Source organism: Dipteris shenzhenensis, chromosome 13, assembly GCF_047967505.1.
Source record: "Dipteris shenzhenensis isolate YYH24624 ecotype China chromosome 13, Dip_SZ_1.0, whole genome shotgun sequence".
Taxonomy (NCBI): Eukaryota; Viridiplantae; Streptophyta; class Polypodiopsida; order Gleicheniales; family Dipteridaceae; genus Dipteris; species Dipteris shenzhenensis.
In genome coordinates, this window is record NC_141608.1 from 12,693,327 (window position 1) to 12,698,816 (window position 5,490).

The following is a 5,490-nucleotide window of genomic DNA, read 5'->3' on the forward strand; positions in this document are numbered from 1 at the left end:
TAGTGAAGGGGATTTACAAACGGTTTGGGATTGTTTGAGCTCAATTTCTGATAATCCACACACATGCAAAGATTCCCATTTTTCCTGGGCACCATTACAATTGAGAATAGTGAAGCTCTTCGATCAAGTAGATGGATGAACTTTTATTGAAGTAGGAAATCAAGCTTAGCCTTTATTTAACTTGGCATAATTGGGTTTCATCTTGTAAAGTTTGATGATGGACCACCTGTTAATTTTGCACTAAAGAGATTTTGGGTTGATAGACCCTAGTGCCGGCACTACTCAAGTTCGTGTAGTTTTGAGTGAGTACATTTATGTATGCTGTGAATAAATTTTTGATCTTTGTAACTTCATGAGACGTGGTCACATACTGACTTACCTTAATACTTCTTGGCTCCTTGTTTTTGCCTAAAATTTATTGTGTTGGTTCAAGCACCATGTTCAATGCTCTGAGCTGCGTGATCATCAACTTGGACTTGGCTGATTTGCATTCACCTATAACATCCTCCCAAAAATGCTCGAGGTAGAGATGATTTTATTTCTCAAGCTTGTTGTCTCGCATCCTTTACTTGATTTTTGCTCCAACTTGGACAATGTCAATCTTTTCCATAGGTAAGACATGCATGTCCATGAGGCAAGATACAACATCTTGTGAAAATTAGCCTTTCATGTTCAAATGTTGGGGCCTGTAGTTGCTTGGGATGGGTTCGTGAATCGTCGAGATTTAAACCTCGATGTTCCCTGTCCTAATGGGCATGACTTCTGATCCCCAATCATGAAGGACATTTGCACTTTTGAGTGATGGCCTACGCAACAGTTACTATAGGAAATATGTGTTTCCTTCCTTGGCAATGACGATGAGGCTAACAGAGTAATGGATTGTTCTAATAGTAATGACTATGTCAAAAAGTGTAGTGGACTCCTCTCTTAAATGGGAAAAGGGTAGGAATGATGACTTTTTTTAACGTAAAACAATGTGTTTCTATTGTAGGCTAAAGAATTTTAAGAGTCAAGTCATTGTTGCACTTAAGACTGAAAATGTTATCCTCAATGATATGAAACAATGTTTATTTTGAATATAGTAATGGATGTAATTATTTTGGGGAAAGATTTAAAATACATTTATTTCAATTCGTATTTTATCATTTTAAAGTTAAGAATTTAGAGCGTTATTTTTCTTTATCACCTTGAATTAATCTTGTTTTGTAAATATAATATAGAAACTATAGTTCATCATTTTTGGTTTTAATATTGGGTTGTTTGGGAAGGTGTAGCATGCATTCGTCGACAAGAGACTCTTCTCGAGAAAATTGAAGAGGATGATGCGTCGACAAGATGGTGTAGAAACTCTTCTCAAGATGGCGTAGAGACTCTTCTCACATTAGGAAGCAATGGTGAGATCATGTAGACAGTTGTTGGACGGTGGGACAGTTAGCGTGTAGCGTTGTATGCCTTTGGAGGTAAGCGAATAGCGAAGTATGCCCAACAAATTTGGTGAAGAATCGTAAGAATTTAATGTTACTACAGGTTACCAGGAATCTAAGCTCAATGAGCATTCAAATGCCACAGTATTATTTAGTTCTGCACTACACGAATGTATGGGAAGTTGACGAATTCCATCAGCCAGTTTTTCCAACGCTATTGATGAGACTGTAGACCTCCTGTTTGTCAATGCCGAAGGTGGTCTCCAGCACTTGCTCAGGAAGAGGAGGTTGAGAGGCGAAGAGGGCAGTGGCCACTAGTGATACCCCTGGATTCTGACTGTTCAAAGCGGATATGGCAAGGGCGGGTTTATGTGCATCCGCATTGAGCTGGAAGTGAACAAGGCCTCGGGGGAAGACAAAGAGGTCCCCAGGGTAAAGGGGCTGCTGGAAGAGAATCTTATTGGTATCCACAAAGCCCACTACTAATTTTCCTTCGGCCAGGAAGAGAACTTCGGTAGCGCGAGGATGGACGTGAGGTGCAACCAGGCCGTTTGGTGCGAAGTCGAGACGAGCGATTGACAAACCCTGAGTGTTGAGGCCACCAAACGTTTGGGCGTCGGCAAGCGTGACATTGGAGCCTAAAGCGTTGTTGACATCACCTGCCTTACACAGCATCTCGGACTTGAAGTCGATTGCAGACACCTGATTGGCGTTCTTGCAAAGAAGGCCGTTTATGGTGATGTCTTGGTTGGGTAGAGTGACGCAGAAATCTTGCAAAGGGTCGGCGTCCACGGCTGCAACATGGAGGGAGGCCGGAGAAGCGAGAGCGAGCAGGACGAGGAGGGGCAGCGCGGCCCTAGTGAGAGTGGTGATTGCGGACGCGAATTTAGGAGCCATGGCTGGATACGCAGTCGATGAATTTAGCTACTACAGAGCTGGGATGTTAGATCAAATGCAGGACGTAGCTTCTGAGAAGGGAATCGATGGGAGATTGTGGAGATAGAGCAGCACAAGCGTGATCCTTATAAAGGTGAGGATCTGCTTTGGACCAAGTCGAGTTCGTAATCCTGAAGCCTGATAGGTGACGACATCCATTGAAAAACTTAGACCATCGGGGGCTAAATCAACGAAAATAAAATTGAAATCTTCCACAAATCAGCTGCAGCGATTACTGGAAATGGTAGCAGAGAACATGCAGCGCCTCTAGAGAATTACAACAAGTTGGACGTCGAGGACGACGACAGCAATGACTGCTGCTAATTCGTCGAAAGAAAGAATATTTTACTGCAACGCGTTGTCTTGTGACATTGTCAATTTCATGACACATCACGTTACGATATGCTGCTTGAATTTTCAAGCACGTTTCGATAATCTTGAGAAACCATACCTCTACTTTCTTCTTGAATTGTCGCAGCACGTTTGGATAATCTTGTGAAACCATTAATCGTATAACTCTAGTTTCTTCTTAAATTGTCAGAGTCGACCCTACGTGCTGATGCACCACCCGCCACTTGGAATATAGCATGGGGCACTTTTCATCGCCTCTTTTCGTGCATATTTTGAATTTTTCATCGCTGTTGGCTTCAATCTATTGTACTCTAGCTACGAGTCGCCTTGTCACTATGCATTAGCTCTAATGAGGGAAAGTTGAAACATATTACATTCTAAAACCTCTTGTAATGAAGCGACGTGATATTCAAAGTTTTGATCTCTCAATATAGCCCAATATATCATAGAGTATAGTGAAGCCACACCACGTTACCACTTAACACAAATTAGACTTATAGTCTTGGATTTTGCATTAAATGTCACCTCATCGCATAGTTATCATCCCTAACATCTAGGGTTGGAAACCTCATGTACAAGGACAACATGATATGCCCGACTTGGAAGCCTTGCCACATGGGCATCAAGTCAATCCCACATCGAGGGTATACCTACTAGAGGTTTCCTCAATTCATCGAGAAGATGTGCCTAATATTAAGGGCTTCCACCTTTTAAGCCACAATTTCTAACTCTTAACTTGCCCATTGGATCTCTTTGAGATCTTCAAAACAAATGAAAAGCACAAATTAGAATACAACTTCAGCATAGGGATCATTCTAATCATGTATATTTGCGATCCACCAAACTCCACAAGATATCCCAAATGGCAAGCACATACTAGAACTCACAACCATTGGTTGTGGAAGGTGTGAGGGCTTCCTCAATCACGCAGAAGGTCATTGTAACTCTTCTCCAGCACCATTCTACTTTGGTGCATTGACTTCTAGCTCCTCGTTAACTAGTATGGACATGCTACTAGTTTGTACTGAGGTAACTTCTATGTAAATTACTTACCCCCCCTTCCCTCCCCCCATAGATCCTCCCTCTTTAAGAGAATAATTGAAAGGCCTTAGGTGGGAAATAGAGATGATGAAAATGGAAAAAATAATAGTTGTATTAAGTGACTGGTTAGTGCTTTTAGTGATTTTAATTTAAGGACTTACTAATTTAGGTAATTTTCGATACATGACGAAATGTAAGAGGAGCATTGAAGAGGCAATCAACCACTCAAAGAACCATACTAGGGATAGAAAATAGTCCTAAAAGTTGATAAACAAAATGAAGGTGTGAGGATGAGCTTGAATACCATCGAAGTCGATGATGTAATAACCAAACAAAACATGAAAGACACTTTTGCAACCTATGTAGAGGGAGAAATAACTATAAGAAAAATGCCTCCTTGTAGGGTAGCAAGCCTGGGAGGTAGTAGATGCACCCGTTCGAATGGTGCCATCACACGAGCTATGGTCTCAAAACTAGTGGTAACATTCTAGCTAGCATTGACATGTAGATTGAGGGACTTGCACGCTCATGTCATCAAACTCTTTACCCTCCAACTAAGAAGTCAGTGAGTGTCCACTCTAGAGTTGCAAGCACATGAAACCATACTCTTTAACTTGAGAGATGGCCTTGGTGATGTGAAAGGGGTGCGGGGACATGCATAGCTACAAAGAGGGTGACATTACCTATGTCACTTTCCTCTTAGACACAAAAATTTGAATATTTTTTCCATTAGAGGACCAGCATAATTTCACCAACTGGTGATCAACTAAAAGCACTGCATGTAACCTACATTTACTCACTTTTGTACACAAAACAATTACTAGCTTCTTTTCTTCCATAAAAAGAATAAAGTCACATCACACAATGAGGGGAGGGGGGGGGGGGGCGGAGAGGGAAGGGGAACATCACAATGAGTGCACATGTCCTATTAATCTATTATCTTTTATTTCAAGAATCCCAATTTAATTACGTAAATACCCCTATGGGAGGTTAGCCCCCATCTCTTAGATATACCTTTATTGCATGATGGTATATATCTCGTATCCTTGTGCATTCAAATACTCTTTAGCTTAGTAAATATAAATCCAAATATACTAGACATAGATATGAGTACTTAGTCCATTTCAATAAATTCATCTTACCCAAGTATTTTCGTGTCACACAATGTCTCTTTCCTTCCTAGGGGGGAGGGGAACATCACAACAATTGGACATGTCCTATTGATCTATTATCTTTTATTTTAAGAAGCCAAATTTACTTAGGTAAATACCCCTATAGGAGGTTATCCCCCGTCTCTTATATATACCTTTATTGCATGAAGGTATATATCTCATATCCTTGTGAATTCAAATACTCCTTGGCTTAGTAAATATAAATCCATATATACACCCATGCCATGGATCTTTAACATTTGAGGGTCCTTTTAGGATGAGACTAGATATAGGTTTGAGTACTTAGTCCATTTCAATAAATTCATCTTACCAAGTATTGTTCATAGTCCTTCTAAGGCAATTTATCAGCATGCTGATCAATAAGGTGTTTGCTTACTTTAAAGCCTATAGTTTTTTCAACATTAGAGTTAGAGTAAAACTAGAAATTGCTTGCAATAGCTCTAACTTATACATAGATGAGCTAAGACTAGATTTCCTATTCCTTTTTGTTAACCAATGAATAATTTGGGTTCCTTGTTTTCCCTTCTCTATGAAAACCAATAAGTACTTTGGGTTACTTTTTTTAT

At 40.3% G+C, this 5,490-nt stretch overlaps 1 pseudogene; it reads right to left on the reverse strand.

Annotated features, from left to right (window-relative positions):
• Window positions 1-1,619: 1,619 nt before the first annotated feature.
• On the reverse strand, window positions 1,620-2,321 carry LOC147895039 (germin-like protein 8-2 pseudogene; annotated as a pseudogene).
• Between the last annotated feature and the right edge of the window lie 3,169 nt (window positions 2,322-5,490).